General features: G+C 37.3%; 1 protein-coding gene across 1 annotated transcript in view; it reads right to left on the bottom strand.

Moving 5' to 3' along the window:
• The window catches only part of LOC135216759 (protein Wnt-4-like), a 319,657-nt gene extending 305,205 nt beyond the window's left edge, over positions 1–14,452 (bottom strand). The window contains exon 1 of the mRNA XM_064252235.1: positions 13,725–14,452. The gene's annotated coding sequence lies outside the window, so the exon portion shown is untranslated. The remainder of the gene's footprint in view (positions 1–13,724) is intronic.
• Positions 14,453–22,986: the final 8,534 nt, after the last annotated feature.

Below are 22,986 nucleotides of genomic sequence, written 5' to 3' on the forward strand. Positions count from 1 at the left end.
TTAACTAAGTGACAAGCAGTTAATTTTGATGTCAGACCTAAGTTGTTATGTTGAAAATTTTACTATGTTGCCGATACCCGTGTATTCCTTAAGAACAAATGTGAAATACTGTTTCCTTTGGTGGATAGACTGTTTTGAAACGAATAATCTCTAGAATATCAGCTGCATCGAATTACTTAAATTGGTGCAAAGCCCTTATCTTTCAATATAGTCAAAATACAACATTTTCCTTGGATAGCTGCCTCCAGTATTTACTGTGGTATAGCACAAACGTTAAAAATGCTTTAGATCAAAGGCGTTTTTTATAATGAAGAAACCTGATTGTCGTATGAGTTATTCATGGTCTTACCTGAATGTTCCCATACCTGCAAGATGTTGGGAAGGTTCAAAAGCACATTACACTACCACGGGAGCCCTCACATTTTGATTCATGCTGATAGTTTATCATAGATCCAACTGAATGTCATGGAGAACAATGAATGACAGTGTGACAAGACTCCGTTACGTCTAATAACATGCAATGAGTACTTGGTCTTGTCATACTATATCTTTTATTAAAAAATGTTAATCCAGCCTGCTTTTGTTTCAGGGGACACTTCTGATAATAGGAAATGTTTTAAAGCAAAGCTGAATGTATATAGTTTGATTATCTATGTGTTGAACAATAAGCCACTAACACAAGGAGACCCAATTGTGGACACACTAACCAGGATTCCTTTGCTGTTCTTATTTTATTATAAAGCTGAGATGCAATTTGCCAAAAAGTGTTATTATGTGAATTATTATTGTCATATATGTAATTTACGGTAAAATAGGTATGAAGATCTGCCTCGTGCCACATATTTAGATTTCCCTCACGAAAGTTCTGAAAGTGCCAGTCTCGCTCTGCACCAGTGTTGCGCTACATTGCAAGATTTTCCACTTCTAAATTATCCATTTTTTCAACTTAATTGAATCAGGAGCTTACAGGCATAATTTTTATATTAAGTTTACCCCGAAGTTGAAAAATTCCTTTAATAAATTACTTAGATTAATTTTGAACCCATTTATTTTGTTTTACATGAAATACTCTTGAATTTAATGGACAGGGTAGTCAACGTTAATATTAGGATCATACTCTCCTACTGGCACAATAGATCCCATGAGAGCATCATGCAAATATATCAATTCATATCTTTTCTTTCGTTGAGGAAATGAATTTGAATACATAATATGAACTCATCGTGATTTGTCAGTGTGTGCTTTCAGGCCTACGTGCAAGAACAAGTGAAAGTATGGTTAAAAGAACCAATTATTACTAATTTACTAAGTTTCTTAAGATAACAATTGTAACCAGGCCTACTGGTTCACCTCAAATTCACGTTTTGCAATCGCGATATCAAAGTGGATATTACGCTGGAACACGGGAAATGTAAGTAAACGAAGCAAAGGAAGGATAAGTGATGTTTAGAGGAAGATGAAGCAATGAATGTTAATATGGGTGGCGGAAGAATGAAAGCAGTTTACTCCTATAAGTATTGAGGAGTACATAATAATGGATCATGATTTGCTTAATGAAGAAACGAGTTGAAATATAGCTGGCGCTGGAAAAGAAGCAAGGGATAAAAATGTTTGATTTGGTAGGAGACTTGAATTAATTCGAGAAGCAACGTTGGTGATGTACGAAGCGAGTGTTGAGCCAGTTCTCCTTTATGGAACTGAAGTTAGGGTGTTAAATTGCAATGCAAAAAAAAAAAAAAAAAAAAATTAAGGTGTGATGAATTTTTGAATAATTTACGTTGTTTAAGTAGAACTGAAAGGGTGAGAACTGGGAGGATGCATTGAAGAAACAGTATAAATGTGTGCATTAGGTGAAAGGATGGATCAGAGTATTTGAAGATGGTTTTGGGCATGTGGAAAGAATGGACGTCGATAGTTGGTAGAATGAGTGGAGAATTCTGGAGGGTTTTTGGGGGAAAGGGTGAAAGGAATAACTACAAACTGTAGGATAGATGATTTGCGAGAGTTATTTTAACGGAAGTCCCTTAAAATTCGTGAAGTTCATGAGAGCATGCAAGGTAGAGATGAATGGTTTCAACACACTGATGAGGTTTCTCTGTATGCATCAAGTGACTAATGAGTGTGGGAGTGTGAATGTTCCTCTCTCTTTCTCAAAGGGGCCAACCCCTGTTAAGAGATGCAGCTTAAAGTGGGATAAAAAGTTTGTGTGTGTGTGTGTGTGTGGCGATAAACCTTGCACTTTAAGCGGCGGAAGGTCATCCTTTTACGGTGATCAGTATATACGTGTTCTGGCTCAATGTCTCTGTCTCTCCTTGTGTGTGCGTCCGTACATAACTTGATTTGTCTTTTTTCCCAGTCTTTCCTTGTACTTTCTTTCTTTAGTATCTACTTTTCGTGCTCCCTTGACGCTTCCTCCTTTATTCTTAATTTTCTGTTTATTTATGAATGAATGAGCTCTCGTGCACGTCTTGTTTGCTGTCTTTCTTTATTCCATGGTTTGTTCTTTGCCTAATTGTCGTTTTACAAAAGTCATCTTTCTATGGCAGTACACACATTTTTCAGCCATGGTTTAACTGTTGACGATCTGGCTGAAGAATGTTTATATTGTAATCTCCCTTATTCATAATGTAGTTGGATTCTTATGGAACATAGTAAAAAGGCCTTTGGCCTGAATAGCCAGCAACCGCAGATTAAAATATTTAAATCTTAACAGTAAAAATATGAGTAAGGAAAATATCAGAGTAAGTTTTAATACAAATGAGGTCTAGAGCAAATAAAGAAATAGAGTAGGTAAGAGAGAGGTAGGTAGTCAACCCTTGGTACAGCAGCATCAAGTTACGCAAGCGGCATAGCGACCTTCCTTGACCGAACGAGCATCAGTGTCGATAGCAGTGCCAGATATGCACTGCAGAGGAAAAATGAACCGTGATACTGACCTTTGATACTGTGACGTCACAGTGGGCTAAGGATGTAGAAATTGGGAGAGGCGAGTAGAGCGCGATAACCAGCGAGGCTGAGTAGTGCCAAGAAGAGAGTGGAATATCCTTACTGAAGTACAGATCAGGCAAGAATGCCAGGTAAGGCTCTTCCGAACATGGTCTTGGTGCTCATTAGCACTGCTGGTAGAAAGGAAGTGACCACTTGGGAGAATTTTAGCTTCAAGTTAGATAACCGAGTTCAACTGACGTCTTAAGACGCCAGGAGAAAAATATCCCAGTAATAGCATGACAAAAGATAGGAAGCATAATGCATGAATATTATCTCAGTTTGTGTGAAGGCACAGGAACCCTACTTGGCATTATCGTACTATTAAATAAAATACTTTATAAATGTTGGCAAAACAAACTATGGCATTGCAAGAAATTAGTTTTGCTCGTGTTGGAAAGAGTTTGCATATCTGTCGTCATTTATTGGAAAGTTTTCCATTGCTGGCTAGGTATTTGCGTGCATAGCATTTAAGTATACACTAAAAACACGTCGCCTATAATTCAAAATGACTTGATCGCGTTGGCAAAGACTGCAGTATCTGCGGTCTTTTTTATGAGGGTGCCACTCTCGGGAATTGCTATACACTGCCTCGCTAACTTGTTGACCCGGGCGTGCTGGAGTCTGGCTTTATTCGTAATGGAAGCTGTTAACAGTTTTGATCACGTATACTTGTGTAACTCTACAATCTGAAACGGTAAAAGACCATCGTATCAGCGGGCGACTGCTGTCACTTGTCGAATAAACCCAAAAGAATTCTCATTTATTTTAGATATATATATATATATATATATATATATATATATATATATATATATAAACACACATATATATATATATCACCTTTGCGTGTGTGTGCGTGTGCAATTGTGTGTTACTTGTATACTTAGAAATATAAAAATATGTATGTATACATTAATAATTTTTCAGGATGCTGAAAAACCATGTTGATTTATATTCTACTCCTTTTTGGCCTCACGATATTTATGAAGTTCAGAAGTAGACAAAATAATCGGTGCAAATTAATCAAATTCAATCTTAACTTCAAGTTAGTCAGATTACATAACTAATTTTTGACGCACAAATTCACATTTATTTTTATGCACACACACACACACACATATCGTTTCCCTTTTCCACGTTCATCCTGTAATAAGTTTCCACATTACCCACTCTATAGGCGTAGACAGGCGGTTCATCAGGAGCACGTCCACCCGTCCAACACAGTAGACGTGCACCTAATACACACAACACGTGAAGAGCCTCTGTTGATACTAAATCTCCCTGAAGGAAGAGCTTAGAACAAAGCTAATGTGTCGAAGAGCGAATGATGAGTAACACAAGGATAAGTGTAAAAAAAATAGTCAGGTGAGTCAAAGTAATGAGGCTTTTTGCTGACTCATAGTCTCAGATGGGCCAGGAGAGAGGGGAGTGAGAGGGACGGCTACCGAGGGGGAAACAGGTTTGTCACGCAGGTGTTATCTGGGAAAAAAAAGAGGGGATGATACTAGAGAGAGAGAGAGAGAGGGTGGATGGGGGGCGTTTTCGGAGCAAGGTACTTTACCATGTCTATTTGCTTGGAGAGGACGACTCCATATGTTATCTTTCAGATTTCCAGCAAGATTTGACCCTCAGATGTTTTAAGGACTCATTTCCATGCCCATTTCTTTATGAGAAAGCATGCACGATCGCGCGCGCGTGCACATCCACACACACACACATATATATATATATATATAATTTATATATATATAGATATATATATATTATATATATTATATAATCGTAGAATGTAGGAGTTGAATTCACCAGAAGGGAACACAAATTCTGATAGCAACTATGATCTGTTACTTGTCCATGTTCGTTCACTATTGAATACTCTAACTAGGTAAGCATTGGTTCTCAATAGGATATTAATGAAGAAGCGCTTCCCTCCATGTTGGAAATCGAATTTACGCCCGATAATAGAAGAGGTCACCACTCGACTGATCTGTCAGGCTGAGAAGAAGAATAAGAATTGAGCTCTAAAATTGATCTCTGCTTATTAACCTTGGTATATCGCTGACTCTCCAGTCATTGAAGTTGAGCAACGCTGAGTCTGGTCAGTATTTGGATGGTTGACCACCAAGAAATTCCAGACAACATTGGGCACTTTCCTAAAAGGGGCTAGCTCAAAGAAAGGACTATAGATGATTAAGAAAGAGCATGTGGGGAAAAGGGCATGCGACAACACTTCTCATGTGATTCTATGTGGTTGTATGAAACGGCTAATATCCTGCACAAAGGTTTTATTCACTGTTCAACAGTCGAAATAATGTAGTTGTGATCAATGTCTGTTTTTTCTTTTTTCTGTAGACACTTCGCTTAGGCATTAGGGAAACTGCCTACGTTGAAAAATTATATATATATATATATATATATATATATATATATATATATATATATATATATATATATATTTACCATTGCACCCTATAGTAGATACATCCAGGTTATTAGCATTCAGCTCATTGCAAGTGTTCTGGGATGCAGTTGATGGTGCCTTCCCATTCTCCACACTGGCTTGGACCCACCACAGTGGATTGCCTAACAGATTTATAGTTCTTCACTTTAATTAACAGGAGCACTATGAGTTTTAATGGAATTTATTTAGTAGCATGCTTTCTCGCTTAAGAATCGAACCAACGCTCTCTTTTATATATATATATATATATATATATATATATACTAATATATATATATATTATATATTATATATATATATAATATATATATATATATTCACCATACACCTTTTTTTCGTTGAAGGGCGTAACAAAGCCTGGAGGACACACTTCTGATTTTTTTACAGCTGGGTGAACAAGTGGGAGACTAGGCCGGGAAATATTCATGGACCAAGGAAACTTGACCTTAGCACTGCAGCACTCAGCAACAGTACCCACGTGCATCTGTGTGTGTGTGTGTGTAATATATAATATATATATATATATATATATATATATATATATATATATGCACTTGGTTTAATTTTTATTTATGTAAGACTTACTTCTTATAGGAATTAATTATCTATAGATTATCGTTGTCACAAAAAATAACTGTTGTTACACATCAACGTTCACACGCCTAATTATATATATATATATATATATATATATAATATATATATATATATATATATATATATATATATATATATGTGTGTGTGTGTGTGTGTGTGTGTGTGTGTGTGTGTGTGTGTGTGTATTTGAAGTGTTCTTACACTTGTATTCACTAGTCAATAAAGAGTGTACAATAAAATGTAGATGGTTAAACATTACGTGTCTGTCGGTATATAAATTTCGTTGAAAAGTTGACAAAATATTCAAGGTGAATTATGCGCCGGTCATACTTTTGTGTCTAATGATTATTGTCAAACTATATTACCCAACAAATTTTAAAAGTAAAACAAAATCCCAGACATGGTGGCGTTCCTATACTTGTATTCTTGTTTCTTTTGGAGAATTTAACACTAATCATAAATATAGAACATTACCGTAGTTGTAAAAAGTCACTTCATATACGGAAAGACGGATTCTGTCCAAACTGGTTTAAAATGCTTGGGTAGGAGAGAGAGAGAGAGAGTTGAAAATAACCAACATCTCTCTTATAAGTGTGTGAATGATCAGAGTGTCATAAAAAAGGTCCTTTGCTTAATCATAAAGTGGCTGAGACCAACAGGCGGAGAGAAATGACCCACTCTGCTAAATGACGGTGCTTTGACGGGAGACTCACACCAGCCCCTCCGCCTACAACATCACTTCATTTAGACGTCCCGATCGTCTGAGAGATTATCGCAGTTCTTCCTCTCTTGGCCATTGAGAAGGATTTCACGCCAGGAACGCACGCTAATCCGGTTTCTTTCCTATCGCTAAGGATCTCGTGCTCGTTATAGCTCCGATGTTTGGACGAACGAGCTGACGCCAAATTTCTAGAAAGGAAAAACACCCAACCAAGTTTTCAATGTTGACATGGTTTTTCCTCTGGGAATAAGATTTGCTTATTTAGCCGAAGGATTAGTCGAACCCTGCTAACGAATCTCTTCTTATCATGAAACAACAACGCTAAGGATGAAAATAACGATGCCAAAAATAGAGCAATTATTGCAGCTGTTTTGAAAATGATTCTTGATCAAGCCCAGCATGTATAGATGAATATGAGTAATAAATACAAATTACAGACAAGCATGAGAATAATTCTATCCAGTGCCTGCTCACAGAAAAAATTTGTACTGGCAATTCACTATTTTGGCTCTGACCATCATCCATGAAAAACGTCTCTAATTCCTAGATGCTTCCAAGGGCTTCCGGGAATGCATTTGATGGGGGTGACCGTGAGTAAGCAGTCATAATGCAAGTTGTCCACGATATAAAAGGACTCGTATATAATTGCAGGTCGTCAGGTCAAGTCTGCGTTGTATATTATTATGTACAGCGCAATTAAAGTCGTAAATTTTAAAACATATCGACTTTGACTAAAAAGCCTTTTTCTCGTTTTCAAGACAATATAAAACGATGAGCGGAGAAAAACGTTTGTAGTATATAGTGGCAGGTAATGAAGCGAGCAAATTTTCTATGTAAGAGTATCATTTGAGTGTCTACAGCAACGCGACATATAATTGAGAATCATGACTGAGACTTATTTGTCTTGCCACATCCACAAATCGGTCAAGTTTTTTGGGGTTCCTGGGCACACGGGTATAGAAGGGAACGAACCGGCTATTTGAGAGGGAGCCAGTGCCCCAGTTTGTGCTCACTGTAATGGTGAGCTTACGTTGAGCACATGCTGGTGCACTGTCCTAGATTTAATCGCCTTAGGGTGAAGTACCTAATAGCTGGGAAGACTATTTTAGAAATGATGGTGTTGAGGTAGATAACCTTAGGGGTTATCTGAAAGAATCTGGTTGTTTTAATGAGATATGATTTCAGTACATTAGGTAGATATTGTAGCCATTTTTATTTTATAAAGTACATATTTTTAAACGTTAAATTTCGTTATATTTTTTATTGGTTTTATCTATCATCATTCTTCATGTTTTACTTTCATATGTGAAGGTTATTATCATTCATTTATTAATGCATCATACAAATTTATATATTTAATTTTCATGAGGACGGTAAATAATCCTGATGGGTTCCGGCGCTTTGTCCTCAAGGTCTAAATTTCATAATCAATTCATCACATTCAAAATCACATGAGCTTTGGAAGTGACATTCAGGAAACATCGACTCGAGAGACCTTTAACCTGATGCAGCCTTCGACAGGACTAAGTGCCACGTCATGTCTTATTATTTGATGATAAATAAATGTTGACGAGCATCGCCGCCAACCGGATGGTGACAGTGCATGACATCAAGAACTGGCAGTTTTAGTTTCACGGGGACAGTGAAGGTGAAGCGCCGAACGACGGATTTTTGAGAAATCCCACGTTCGCTTCTCTTGGTGCACATGCACCTTGGGATTTCGCCCGCTTAAGTTTACATTTTGATTTTGAATTTGGGTGGGCGGGGTGGGGGAGGGGCCAGGGAAGTCTAGGTGATACTAAAAATATACCGAGACCTAATCATTCACGTATTCCTTACAGTGCACAAAGATTAAGCGCGTAGTTACGTACATTTGCTTACACACTGCAATTAATATAGAAAAAATGATTGCGTGAAAATATATGACATCTGTTATAAATATAACCAGCGTCGTGGCTGTGTATTCTTTTTAACACGATTCATTTGCTTATAGTAGTAATGGCGTCATTTTTTAACATAAAATCAAATAAACAATGACGGCGCCTTTTATTTCTCCATTGACTTAACTCCAGATATTGAACATCATGCAAAGGGCCTTCAAGGGACGTTGCAAAACGTAACTCTTGCCGTCAAAAATGCCTCTTCAAATTTGCCTCTCCTTGCCTATTTTATCAGAAATTCAGTTTTGCTGCACTTTTCCCCATTAAATACTGATTTTTTGTATTAAAACAAATCGTAAGCATCCTTTTTGGAGAAAGGTTATGGCAGTTAGAACATTTATTCTTGTGAGAAGACATGTTTTTGCTTACTAAAATGAGACCCCCCTTCATTACTGATAAAAGAATTAAGAAAACATATTTTCAAATTTTAACTCAAAATCATCTCCAGTCAACCAGATTATGTTTTAAAGAAACATTTTCTTATATATCCTTAACACGCACTCACACTATATATATATATATATATATATATATATATATATATAGATATATATATATATATATACACACACACACATACTTAAAATGTTTATTAGCCTTTGTGAGTATTTGCAAACGAGCTTTACTGATTGCATTCTTACAATGTTAGTAGAAGCATTCGTACATTCGTCTACATTTGTAAACGCGCGTTGCTGTGATACTGCATTTTTATTCTTTTTGGACGCTTGCGCATGTGTAAGATACATATGCATAACAATAGCACTTGATATTTATATTGCTTTGAAATCATTATTTCCATCAAATACATCTTTGAACAGAAGGTTTCACACTGGACGAAAGTAAAAATGTTGCTTAGAAAAATGGAAACATCCTTCGCACGTTAGCCAGTGATTGAATATTATTTGTAAGATAAGGATGTTGTTGGCCAGATATTCCGGGGACCCCTTCGTCTTCACCGACGATGAATGACGTGTATGTAAGTCTGCAGTTAATCAGTCCATGTTCGCAACGCAGATTTGCAATTTGACATCGCTCTTGTTAAGAAAGGGCGAAACGAGGGAAGGAGAAATATCAGATGTTTTGCTGAGAAAGAACCAACTTTATGTTAGCAGTAAGAGCCACTCATAAAACTTCTTCCCCTAATCATAAAGTTATTCTTAGTACCTTGAAAGAAACAACCCCCAGGGTCCAAATTATGGTACTGCCGAAGGGGCTTCATTTATCCCCACTTGCTGACAACAAATCAAACCAGATTATGGATCAAGTCTCGATCGATACTACATCGCCGCGGCCCTCATTCAAAAGGAAAAATTCCCTTACTTTTAATTGGCTTCGCTAGAGTTATTCGCTTTGTCATGTCTGTCATGTCGCTGTTTGTAGGACAACTGTTTGGATGCTTTTCGTTTTACGAAAGAAAAAACCTTAGTTAAAAACGGTGTCAGATGCAAAGTTGCTCAGTGCATAAAAGACAGTCTTGCAGAACAATCGTTACAGCAATCATATCTTTTAAATAAAAGAAAAGAAGCGAAGAGAAAATAAAGATTACCTAAATTTCATAATCAATCAATCAATCAGAAGTAGCCAAGGTATTCCATTGAATTGGTTATTTTATGCCAATTCCAAATATCAGCGACGATGTGCTATTCTTTTCCTTAATTATGTATATATATGTTTTTGAAATGCGATGACAACAGCAGCAGTCTTTGGGTACAAACACCTTTGGAAGCAAAGTACTGGGCTGCTAGCGGTTCAGCTGAACCCTTTTTTCATTTCTATTTTGACATGACTTATAAATAACAAAGCTCCCTTGAGTAATAATGGCAATCTTTCCATGATTTGAATACTTTATTTCCAAATGAGACGAGTCAGGTTGCACGAACCGTTTGCTACGTATTATGAATAAAAAATGAAGGTAGGAGCTTGAATTGAACAAAGCATGTGAGGAGAAGACAGCCTGTCGGAAAGACCGACTGACCACAGAGAATGGATTACCAGACCAATATTTCTTATCGGCGGTTAGAGCAGAAATTATATTCCGGGACGGCGGTAATTGCAAAGAGGTGAGAAATGAACCAGGAAATGGCGGTGATTGAAAATTCATAGTAATGATAACATGGCCCTACGTCTCTTACTACTTTCAGCTTTCTATAAAGCAATTATCCAGTGAACTTGACCAACAGACGAACGCACGGGAAGATAATGCGAGTTATTAGGAGCTGATATACACACGAATCAGTTTATCGTTATTTCGATTGACATTGAAGGTGAAATAATAAAAGCATACATATAAAAATATAAACCTTATCAAGAGTTCCTGAAATTATAGCGCATGAGTTAGCCAGATATTTAGTTTAAAAATCGAAAATTTCCAATTGTTATAGTGATGGAAATAACGCCGCGGTTGCCTGCTGCCACCAGTCAGTCGTAAGCGAGGTTCTTCTTCATGGAGCAGTTTTGCATGACGGGACTGAGTCCTGATTTTGATTGGGAGCCTACGACGGTTTCAGCTCATTTTCATATGTAACCCAAATTTGATTTACGTATCGTTGTCCACACGTATAGTACATAAGACCTTGTACTGTATTCCAGAAAATAAAAGTTAGCTGTCAAGTATTAAACAAAAATCCGAAGAAGGATTAGTACGCATTTAGTACTGGACAAAGATACGAATCAAATTTTGCTCTCAAAATTTAGATTTAAATGTTTAGAAACCGAACATAAAGAATTCCATAATTGTAAGTAAATTGGAGCTCAAAACCATATCAGCATGTGTGACAACCGCTGCAACTTTGGACGATCTATCATAGTATTTCCGGCAATAGTGTATAAAAAGAAGTGAATGATGACGTATGATCGATCACTCCTACTAATAAAATGATTGCCGGACTTGGGACAGCTACCGAAAGTTTTAGAATCGTGAATGCATTGTATATTTGAATTTAAAATCTGAGACTTCTTGTCCTGAGAATCAAATTGGGCATTTTCGCATTGTTCTGTCTTTCTTTCTATCGCAATAATGCATACGAAACGAGCCAGGTAAGTACAGGTATAATACACTGCAATCGAGATGATTTGTCGGTGGTGGTATCCAGTGTCTTTCAAGTAGGTTAACTCCAGTCAATATGTAACCAAAGGTGAGGCGAGTAAGTGGCCAGGCGTTGTTGGGCAGAGCTGAGCTCGTCCAACGGGAAAAGGATTGCGCCGTAAAATAAATCGAGGCCGAAGCATTCGGAAGGGTTTTATTAGAGTGGCCGTTGTTGAAATGCAGCCTTCCAGGCCTTTATTTTTCCTCTGGTTCCGAAAGATGTATGAAAGCGTCCGCGAGACTTGAGAGAGCAGAGAACCCATTCGTTTCACTCTCACTGTAATAAAAGGTTATCGATTTCAGTTTTGTGTTTTATGAAGAATATCACGTTCCCCAAATTATACCCTTTTGGACTTCTCATCAAATACTACGACTTAGAGTTTTCGTTTGACGTGAAGACACTTACAGTATTAATTATAGTAATGATAGTTTTGTCAGTAACCACATCAAAGATGATGATAATAAAATCCTGCATGTCTGAAGAAACTGTGTTGCTGATAGTCTACACATACAAGCTCGTGAATCTTTAGGAATTGCTAACTCATATATTCTTACAATTTTTATATAATCAACTTTAATTGGTATTTTGAAAAAGCTCCCACATGGTCCTCACCGTCAGTGTCTTATTGTATAGTATGTTATAAAAACCATACACTCACGTCACCTCATTATTCTTGTAAATAATGAGACACTAGTAATTTATATATATATATATATATATATATATATATATATATATATATATATATATATATTAGCTGAAGCCACTGGGAAAATTTTAAAAAGAACAGACAGAGTGCCAGGTACTTTCGTGTATTTAACACATCTTGTGCCCCGAAGATGTGTTAAATACACGAAAGTACTTGGCACTCTGTCTTGTGTTTTATTAATTTTCCCAGTGGCTTCAGCTAATAAACAAAATCACGTGCTTACTTTTGTGATTTCTAGTATGTATATATATATATTATATATATATATAGATATCTCTTTTATTATATATATATATATATGTATACACACACACAATACATACATACATACATAATAGAATTGATGCGCTTCATGAACAACAATAATTTATATTTGAACTGTTCTGAACGTAGCAGGGATGTGTCGTCGCACGCACAGATACAAAGGCCTAATAAGTTTGTCTACTACGTATGGAAAGCTCAAGTTAAAAATATTATTCAAAACTTACTTTGGTGTGCTTAAAAAAGCTGCAAAACATTCTCGTATACACTGAAGGGACCAAAATGTATAAGTTGAATTTTTTTTATTTTTTTATTAATTAATTTATTTATTTATTTATTATTATTATTATTATTATTATTATTATTATTATTATTATTATTATTATTATTATTATTGTCTTTAATTTGAGATGGTCATTTTTTGAAGCACCCAGATAAATATTTGCTCTGTAAATTTTGTATTTGCTTAATTATTCTTATTTTATAAGCAAATGTTTTTTGCACGGAGACACATACCTGCAACATTACTTGACAAAATTGTAGAATCACAAATGAAATATAGTTGAATACACTTTATGCTTAGTGGACAGAGATAGAGACATTGGAGTCATGACATGGTCCTGAAATTACCATAGTTGACTGGACATAATATGTTATCAGCTGCTATTTTATGATGTAGATTTCTAGCCTTCCTTTGATTTTCCGGTTTAATGATTCCGTGGTTTTCAGCATTTTTGTTCTCTTCGATCTACATGTTGGCTGAAAATATGCTAGTATGCACGTGGGAGTTTTCATTTTGACAGTTTTAACTTTAAGACTAAAGCTCCGGTACTATAGATAAGAATTGTTTCTCTTATGAGAAAAAAAAGTTATATGCCGTTGGAATATCCTCAATTATGCAAACTCTCTCTCTCTCTCTCTCTCTCTCTCTCTCTCTCGTGCATAATCATCATGAACTTACCTCGTCTTTATAGCCCCTCCAGCCTTTGAACTACAAATCGAGATCAGAGAGAAGTCGGAGAATGTCAACGGTAGTTATGGAGGGCTTCAATTCCACTTACTGGGCTGGAGAATGATAATGGATTGTTCTTTTTTGTCAATTTTTTAAACTCTGGTATTTCCCTTTATGAGTCAAAATCGGATATTTTATAGTACAGTGAGTGTTCATAAAGTCACCAATTTAAAAACACTTTCCTTTTCTTTGTTTAACGAGACACAACACTACAGGCTTTGTTTTAAACTTTCCACTGCAGGTTTTTCATCTTTTGTTGGAATTTCTTTAAAAACTTGCACCTTTTATCATGTTCCAAGTAAAGTCCTTCAGATATGCTTTCGCCTTCCTAAAACTGAAAATTGCGTCACAAAAACCATCACTTTTTACACAATTTTACAAAGTAACTTATTGCTCTTCGTCTTGTACAGTTTGGGCAGATGTTCTGTTTGTGGTACTTCTTGTAGGTCCAGGATTCCCTGCTGAGAAAGTGAGAGAGAGAGAGAGAGGGAGAGAGAGATTGAGTGAGGGAAGTCTCCCGCTCAAGTTTTGTGTGCGGGAGGAGGACAACACAAGGCGCGTGTGACCGCTGCCACACCACAACTCGCAATGGATAACTAGCCTACAAGCCTTAGCCAACGTGTTCTGGTCAGCGGTTCCTTCATCCTCCCTCTACCTCCTCCTATGCTCGCTCTCTCATCCTATCACCTCCACTAGGCCCTCCGTCGTCGGTACTACCTTCTCTTCTTCCTCCATGACTTGAAATGTCCTGCAGGATAATACCACATTTGGCCTTCCACAGTGCAGACACGAAGGATTTTCCCCTTTTCTAAATTACGCAAATTTCAGGTGTTTATTTAACAGACACGCACGATAGTATTGCAAGTGTCGAATTTGGTACAGTTTCATTGTTCAAACCTTTGTGGTCACCACCACAAGATGACTTGGAGAGTTTTAGCTTTTGTTAGTTATGTAACTTGATTTCCTTACTTATTAACGTTTGAAGCGTAGGGCTTTTGGGTTAATAAAACCAATTTTGTTTTACTTTCCGAAATCAAAGTCTTTGAAGAATTAGCGGAACTTCAAGGGGAAATGTTGAAATACATGAAGGGCGCTGCAGTTATTTAAAGTCAGAAATTGTATAAAAAAATGTGAAAATTTCATTGACAAGATTCCCTTTTAGCGGCAAGCAAGACTGGAAAGCAAGACTTTCCGAAGCGTTCCAGTGTCGTGTCTTCAGCAGGAAGAGTAATCCAGTAAGTAGTAAGATCATCGGTTAACTATATCTTTATTCGTATCAATTGCCAGAAATGATGACGTTTTTAGGTGTCACGCACCATTTTAAAGATCCGAGGCATTCGAACCCATTAGTGAAATCCAATGACAAGATGAGATCTCGCTGATGAAAGAGGATGTGAATGATATAAAAATCCCGCGCCAGGCGCCATAGGGTTGGGCAGAATTAGCGGGAAGCTGCGGAGGCTCCGCCTACTCCTGGCAAGCAGACCAATCGGAGAGCTTGTATCATATTACATCACCATGGGAGATCGGCGTTGGCCACGCCCACCCACTGCTCTCGTGGTGGCAGTTTCCAACAGCGTTTTCCCTTTTATTCAATTCATTATGTGGTAGAAGAGAAACTTCAAAAGATCGTCCTTACGGTCCCTTATTAATCGACGAGAAGGTACCGTTCTCTTCCCCCAGTTTCACCACATTCAGATATCATTTCCCGCAGCCAGTGAGTTTGCAATATTAAACACGTCTTGAACAGTTTGTGTTGATTATTTATATTGGTGCCATAGGTAATAATACAGCGATGAATCAGAGATTCAGTAATAGAAAGACAGGTAGTGCATCATGTCATTATTAAAATACATGTTTGCATATAGACTTCCTGCTCAGAGACGGAGGAAGAGAAAGAGCAACACATTGAACACCCCGAGGGGTTGAAGCCCCTCACATACCTTGGGGCAGGAAACTAGGGGTAAGATTCACATAAATATCCGAGCAGGATGTTTTGCGCGACACGTGCAATATAATATATATGTATATATATATATATATATATATATATATATATATATATATATATATATATATATGTGTGTGTGTGTGTGTGTGTGTATTTGTTGTGTGAAAATATCTGAAAGTCGGGAGGGTAAAATCTCCATGATCTTCCTTCCAAAGGAAGAGGGTGCGTGTAATACATGAAGTAAAGGACGTTATGTCGAAAGAGCTCGCAGCGCTCCATCGTTTCACTTTCCTTCCTGGCTTCTACCTTTATTTATATATTCATCATGCTCCAAATTTTCCTGGTTCAGTTATACTCATATATATTTATATATATAAATTTGTTTGGGATGAAGTTGTAAGCCCCTTATTCACTGCAACAAATATATGTATATTACATATACATATGTGTATATACCTATACATATATGTGTGTGTGTATATATATATATATATATATATATATATATATATATATATATATATATATTATCACACGTATATACACATGCAGATGTACTATATAAAAGAATTAAAAATTTGAGGCAAAGCCCCACCGGTTTCGTCCTTATATGAAAGACATTTCCCATGAGAAAAAATATTCACATGTATGATACACACACACACACACACACACACATATATATATATATATATATATATATATATATATATATATATATATATATATATATATATATATATATATATATATATATATTATATATGTACGCATGTATGTATGTATATATTATATATATATATATATATATGTATATATATATATATATATATATATATATATATATATATATTATATATATATATATATATGTAATATTTGTTTGTGTTGTGTTGATGTATCCATGCTTTTTTCCAGATATGTAGATGATAAAGTATTAGTGATTCCTTAGAGGATCTTCAACTGTCAACTATTATTCGGAACTATTTTCTTTCGTAAGCGGAAACTGATTATGACTTCCCTTTTAGGCAGGAAATAGTTTGAATAATAATTGCTTATTATTCACTCTGCAAAACCATCGAACTCTGATCGGGAACAGATACCTTGCAAATTCTAAGGCTCCAACAATATAAACACGAGAACGGTATTTACCCGTAAGCAAGAATCAGTATTACAAATCCAGGTTAATTAATATAACACCAGAAGGTCGAGATGAGTACGAGATAAAATGCTTCAATGAACCATCGAGGTTAGGATGATCTTTCTCTTAGGGAAGTTACTCTGACAGCTGTAGTGTTATTCTTCATTTACGGAAGGAAGCTTTGTCGGTAAAACATTTGACAGTAATGGCAGATTATTTAACTGGCAAAATAAAAGGGAGAAATTAGAAAATGTAGTAAGAAATTATTTTGAGTCTGAATATGTTGCCGTTATGAAGCATGAAGACACTAAATGGCAAATCAACTAATAGGGCCACCACCACTGTTAACAACCTTATCCACAATTTGGCTTTCTGTGATATCTAGCAGATGTGTCCTTTCGCATGGGTGGTGTAGGCGTGACTTAGTTGTAGCCAGAACATTCTGCCATGATAACGAAATTGAAATTCGCCGTAGGGAATAGTGCACCGTCTCACACGGTGCACTGTAGTCATTAATTAAGGTTCATTGCAGCATTCCTTCGGTTCCTAGCTGCAACCATGTTCATTTCTTTTATTGAACCTCCACTCATATTCTCTTTCTTCCATCTTGCTTTCCCCCGCATGGGGTTAGTGTCGTCAGCGCACCTCACGTGGTGTACTTAATGGTCTTCGCAGTGTCCTTTGGACTCCTAGATGCAACTTCTTTCATTCCTTTAACTGTCCCTCCGTTCATATTCTCTTTCTTCCATATGACTTTCCACCCTCTCCTAACACTTGATTCATAGTGCAGCTGCGAGGTTTTCCTCTTGTAACATATGTATATCAAACCTTCTTACTGTCAGTTCCCGTGTCAACGCTGAATGACCTTATAGGCCCCAGCGTTTGGGCTTTGGCCTAAATCCTATATTCTGTCTATCTCTTTATCCATTTTGCCGTTCAAGCTCTCGTAACATTTGTTTAATGGAGCAGCTGCGAGGTTTTCTCCTCCTACATCTTTCAAGCCTTTCTACCCCCAATTTCCGTTCCAGCGTTGAATGACCTCATAAGTCTCAACGGTTGGCCTTTGGCCTAAAATCTGAATTCAATTCCATTCCACAAAATTTAAATTCATATTTAACGGAAAAATAAAAAAATAAAAATTATTTGTTTATTGATTTATTTCATAATCATTCGTATTTTCCTTCGCAAGGGGAACTGAGATAGGTTAGCTCTAACAGTCGATCATGAACGAGAGAGGGGAGTAACAGACCGTCGCTTACTTCTAAAAGTCGTTCATGAACGAGAGAGGGAAGTAACAGACCATCGTACTGGCGCAGGCTATCGAGAGCGAACACAAACACAAATGGTCAGCGACCAAAGCCATTCCCCCATACTGAGACCTTAGAGGTAGATCTGTGCTATGGGCTCCTGGCCTTCAGGTAATATTGAGTTTTGTCTGTCAAATCTATCTTTCCACGAGCGGCTTTGAACTTGGGATCACCACACTGTGAAGCCCTAGGTCTGGTCAGATCTTGTCAGGAGACACGCCCGCAGTTTATATCCCAACCTGACGTCAGAGAAACGGGGTGGGGGGGGGGGGGGGAGTTTGGAACAAATAGAAGATAGAGTTTTCTAGGACTATAAATCAAGGGTGCTCATCAAAACAGATATTTTGTCAAGTTCCAAATGATTTGTCGTACTCGCGGGAGAGGAAGGCTTTACGTCATGCCATATTGATGAAGAAGAGGCAAGATCAAATGTAAAGATTTGACCTGCCTGTAATATATGCACATGACCCATAGTAAACAAAAAACAGACAAAGCACGTCGTACAGTAAAGCGAGTCAGATTTTATCTGATGTTTTTCATGTTAAGTATAAAGTTAATATACTAATTCTTTTTGTGCCTCTTTTATGTTGATGTAGCTTCAAGTATCCACTTGTCAGCGAATTCGGTGTCGAAATCACTTTTAGCCAGGAGTTGCTATGCATGAAGAAGAAGACGACGACGAAGAAGAAAGAAAGAAAAAGAAAGAAAATTGTATAAATGACCGGGAAAGGCAAACCGATCATTTGTTTCATCAGCACGTAGTTCATTAACTGACTGTGAAAGTATATACATAATAATGAATTGATGCTAAAGCCGACGTCCGTGGTTCCGAATCTTTTATGTGGTTATCAAATCCATTTGAGTTTCATATTCATTGTTGGTCCGGCCGTAGAATATCAGATCAGTAGTGCTTGAAAATCTTCGTCTCCTTAGAGAGCATAATGATTCGAGAAAAATAATTGTTAAGTGATGTTCCATGCATGGCTTTGGAAGGAAAATACCATACAATTGAGTTAAAGTTTCCATGATTATTGGGTAAGATGCAAGTTAAGCAATAATGTTTAAACAGGGTAATCTGTGATCTGCTTGGACGACTGGGAGAGGTTATATTATGCCATTTTAGCTCTCATGTCTTTATTTCATGCAAAGTTCTTACAATATCTAGTTTTGAAAAAGAGTGAGTGAAACATAACTCAGCTGCAATAGCTAAGTTTGAGAGCGGTATTTTTCTCGTTGAGCACCTTGTACGTTACATTTTAGCTATGTTGTGCCTTACGAAATATTTATCACTCATCTAGACACATGCGTTAGTTTAATTATATTTTTTGTAATCAATTGGTACTCATATGTTTATAAAGCGCATACTAGCGCCGCCTGTCACCGTATGGTCATAGCAGGACACTAAGTTAATAAATCCCCTACACGAGTGGCACGGAACGGTGTGGGTGCCAATAACGCCTGGCCTTACCCCGATGGCATGACGTGTGAGGCTTCCAGCATGGCATGGTGGAATTCCTGGCGTGTCTTGCGCTAGTCTTCCGCCAGCTAACTGCTGTAATCACAGGGCATCTTTTAAAGGTCTTTTTTTTAGGCAACTGTAATTGGTAAACAAAGAATGCAGTATGCACACACACGCGTATACGCACACACAGATGTGGAAACAAAACACATCTACATTAAGATTTTATGTTTATTTTTAATGTGGCCTGTTTCTTTCTTAATTTGTAACCAAAACATTTTGGCGAGCAAGGGTTAATGAATTAGGAAAGAGAACTTTTACGGCTCGCTCCTCTCTCTCTCTCTTGTCTCTCTCACGAGTAGTGAGAGAATACGATTATCGCCTGTTTTCATGCGATGTATCAAAAACTCTCTAATCCATAGAGATCTTTTCAACACTTTAGTATTTACAGTTTTATTTTTGATCGTGTGTATGGTGAGGAGTAAGTTCTCAGAATCGTGAATAGCTCTTCGAATCGATCAATTTGGCACCTCTGTTTAGCATGAAGTGTTGTTTTCATAGTTCGATGGCCTTGAGCGTCAAGGATGAGGTTATCATACACTTATTATTGGCAAACAAGCTTGAGCCGACGATGCTATCATACCCACGTTTTGCATTTTCTATTCAGATTTAAAGATTTAAGATGCATTCAGATCACGTTTTTTACCTGGATTTATTTTCTTTGCATTTCCATATGATATGACTGATTTTACAATTTCATAAAAGGGATGTTATGTCACAGATATGATAATTTAGTTGACGTAAATGTATCTAACGGCAGTTGACGTTTCATTAAACATTTCATAAAACTTATTGAATATGGCCATGTATTAGTTATAAACGCTCAAGAAGATGACTTATCTGTAAACATCTTAACTAATGGCTACTCTAGCAAACATGGCCAAATATATGAGTGTCTAAAGTTAACGAGGTAATTACCCTTAGGTAAAAATTCCTTGGAGATTTCTCCCTTGAATTGGGACTACCTAAACGTTGTGATGGGGGGCTCTTGAACCCCAGGAATTTGTTCCCGGGCTCGAGTCCAAGATTCTCATATATCATTGAATAATCTTTTAGTTTAGTTGTTGCGGGATTTTCCGCCATTGTAAAATTCATTGGACATGAAAATAGGAAAAGATATCAAAGGTGAGATTGGTTTTATATCCGAAGCTAAATAGTGGGAACTGTGGTGGGATCATCAACTGCCCGATAATCTTCCGACATGATACATATCCGGCAGAACTATTCTTTAGGGCTGGACCGCGGATTCCAAGGGGGGTCTGGTTCTGGGTATACGTAGTACTCTCGGCATTCTATCCGGTTTCCCCATAACATGGTTAGAGTGGGGATGATTGTATTCTTTTAATACTCTCAGTCCTGATCATGATATGCCATCCCCGATGGAGTAGGGTAGGGACGCAGACACTTGGGAGTCGGTCTCACTTATGCCATTGGTGGAGGAATAAACTCCATGAAAGGTTGATGATGTCTTTTTAAGGTTTTCAAGTTTAAATTTTTTTTTTCCTCCCCTCAAATCTTTATGAACAGGATTCGAGTACCCCTGGACCTTTTGATGATTTGGCACAGATGACGACCTTGGACAAGGCCTTGGACTATCTCCAGGGAGTCTCAATTAATCAAGAGCAGAGTGGTAGCTCTACATAACGTTGTGTTGGAAACTTACCAAGTGTGAAGAATTTGCGAGTGCTTCATGTATTAGACTTACCAGTCCAGTGCGACTATGATACTATTTTGACAACCTTCCATTCCTTTGAAACCATAACTGAAATACGGATGAATTTCCTAGAAGTCACTTTAAAATGGAAAGCATGGGTTACTTATGATAAATATGAAGATGCTATAAAGGCTAGTAGCATTAATTTCGATTGATATGTACCATCTGAATGGGTTCAAGATACCCTTCAGAAAACACAGATTAATACTTCATCCAGAACTCTCAAACCTCCTGTGTGGCTAGTTGCTACAGCTAATGAGGAAACTTACAATTATTATAAGTTCAGCAAGTACCTCCAGAAGAAGGTAGGGAGAATAAAGGGTGGAGATATATCTAGATGTGCAAAAGGTACAGTGCTCATCCATGCTAAATAAAAAACACGAGTACAAATGTTATCTAGAATGAATCCTTCTGGCCATCAAATGACTAAAGAAATCAGACCCAACCTGAATTTTAATTATAGCCGAGGTGTCATTTTTGACAAAGATTTATGAGTTCACGGAAAGTGAAATCCTTACAATGAGCCCATTGACAGTATGGAAAGCAAAAATGACATTCATTGCTAATATGATAATTTTCACCCTTGAAGACCCTAACGATCCCTCCCATGTAATCTTTGAAAATGAAAGTGTGCGAGAAGACCCTCCCTCCCGAACCCTGTTCAGTGTTTCAACTGTTTCAAGTTTGGTCATTCATCAAGAATGTGTAGGGATGCAAAAGTTTGTATGAATTGCTCTGCCCTTGACCATGGTACATGTTCTGAAGCAACAAAGTGTAGTAATTGTCAGCTCAACCATAAGGCTAATGATGAAAATTGTGAAGAATATAAATATGAGCTGTCAGCAGTAAATAAAGCTAATGCTGAAAATATTAGCATAAGATCAGCCAAACAGCAATTGGGTCAATCAAAGAGCTATGCAAGAGCTCTAAACCCACTACCCCTTACTACGACAAGGGGACCATTTGGGGCACCTTCTCCTGCAGTAGGTGCAACCCCTGTGGTAGAGGCCTAGGTATCCGGGTCAGGTGCTCAATCACTGAAGGCAAGAGCACACACCACCAAAGCCTGCTGTACTCCAAATAAATTCGCTTAAGTATATACAGCTATAGTGTGCTAAGCTCAAGTGAATAAATTATTTCAATGGAACCTAAAAAGGAAGGTAAAGAGATGGCTCAAATTACTACTGTAGATACTCATCCTCCTCCTAAAGTGAGTCAAACTAGAAGAAATAAAGATCACAGACTTAGTCATAGAAAACCATCTATTTCCAGATCACCCAAAGAGGAAAAAAGAAAGGCTTTCAAATCTGCCTCATAATGGCTTTATTCAACATTCTATAAGGAACTGTAAAGGATTACGTTCTCGTGCCGAAAAGCTCAAGGTCCTCCTAAGAGAAACTAGTCCTGGTGTAATTTGGATTCCAGGAAACTCCATTAGGTCTAGAGAAGTTCATTCCTGGACTTAGTTATTAGATCTTCATGTCTACCCCTCCAGTGGGTAATCGAGCACATGGAGGAGATGCTATTATTGTGAGCAAATCACTGGAATGCTCGCCTGTAGCCCTCAGTACAAATTTAC

Source organism: Macrobrachium nipponense, chromosome 6 (genome assembly GCF_015104395.2).
Source record: "Macrobrachium nipponense isolate FS-2020 chromosome 6, ASM1510439v2, whole genome shotgun sequence".
NCBI lineage: Eukaryota > Metazoa > Arthropoda > Malacostraca > Decapoda > Palaemonidae > Macrobrachium > Macrobrachium nipponense.